We start from the raw sequence: 802 nt of genomic DNA on the forward strand, positions 1-802 counted from the left end.
GGGCACCGCATCCCAGCCTCATGCCCTTGCCTTCCTCTCATCTCCTGCTGGGGTGGAAAAGAGGATGGAGAAGCAGGGAGAGGGGATCCGGAGGGAAACATGCCAGGAAACTAGGCTGTGTCCAGGTGCAACTGTTCTTGCTGAGTCTCTCCTGTCTGCAAAGTAAGGGCTATAAACGCCTGCCCCACGTATGTCCTGGGACTGTTGTAAAAATCAGCTAAGAAGCTGGATGCTGGTGATGTGTGTTCATGGCACTGTTCTCTACCAGAGTAAGGGATGATTGTTACTCTTGATAAACACTCACTGGGTCCTCACCACAAAGTGAGTCTTTTAACATCCTCACTTCTGCTGGGAGTCTCTTAACCTCTAGAGGATGTGTCGGCAAAGGAAAGAGAAATTGCAACATGGCAGAGCCTGGATTTGAATCCCAGAGTCCCAGTCCGTGCAGCACTGGGAGAGTCATTTAATGAGCCTCCGCAGTGAAATGCATCTCCTGGGCTGGTTTGGGGCTTCCATGGGAATGGGTGCTATGATTACCGTTAGCTAGTGGTGCAGGGGGTGGAAGAGGACCTAACAGGTGCCTTCAGCCCAGCTATAAAAGGAATGATGTCTGGCCAGGCACGGTAGCTCACACCTGTCATCCCAGCACTTTGGGAGGCTGAGGCGGGCGGATCACTTGAGGTTAGGAGTTTGAGACCAGCCTGGCCAACATGGTGAAACCTCATCTCTACTAAAAATACAAAAATTAGCCGAGCTTGGTGGTGCACACCTGTAATCCTAGCTACTGGGGAAGCTGGGGCAG

This window comes from Mandrillus leucophaeus, unplaced genomic scaffold (genome assembly GCF_000951045.1).
Source record: "Mandrillus leucophaeus isolate KB7577 unplaced genomic scaffold, Mleu.le_1.0 Scaffold6, whole genome shotgun sequence".
NCBI lineage: Eukaryota > Metazoa > Chordata > Mammalia > Primates > Cercopithecidae > Mandrillus > Mandrillus leucophaeus.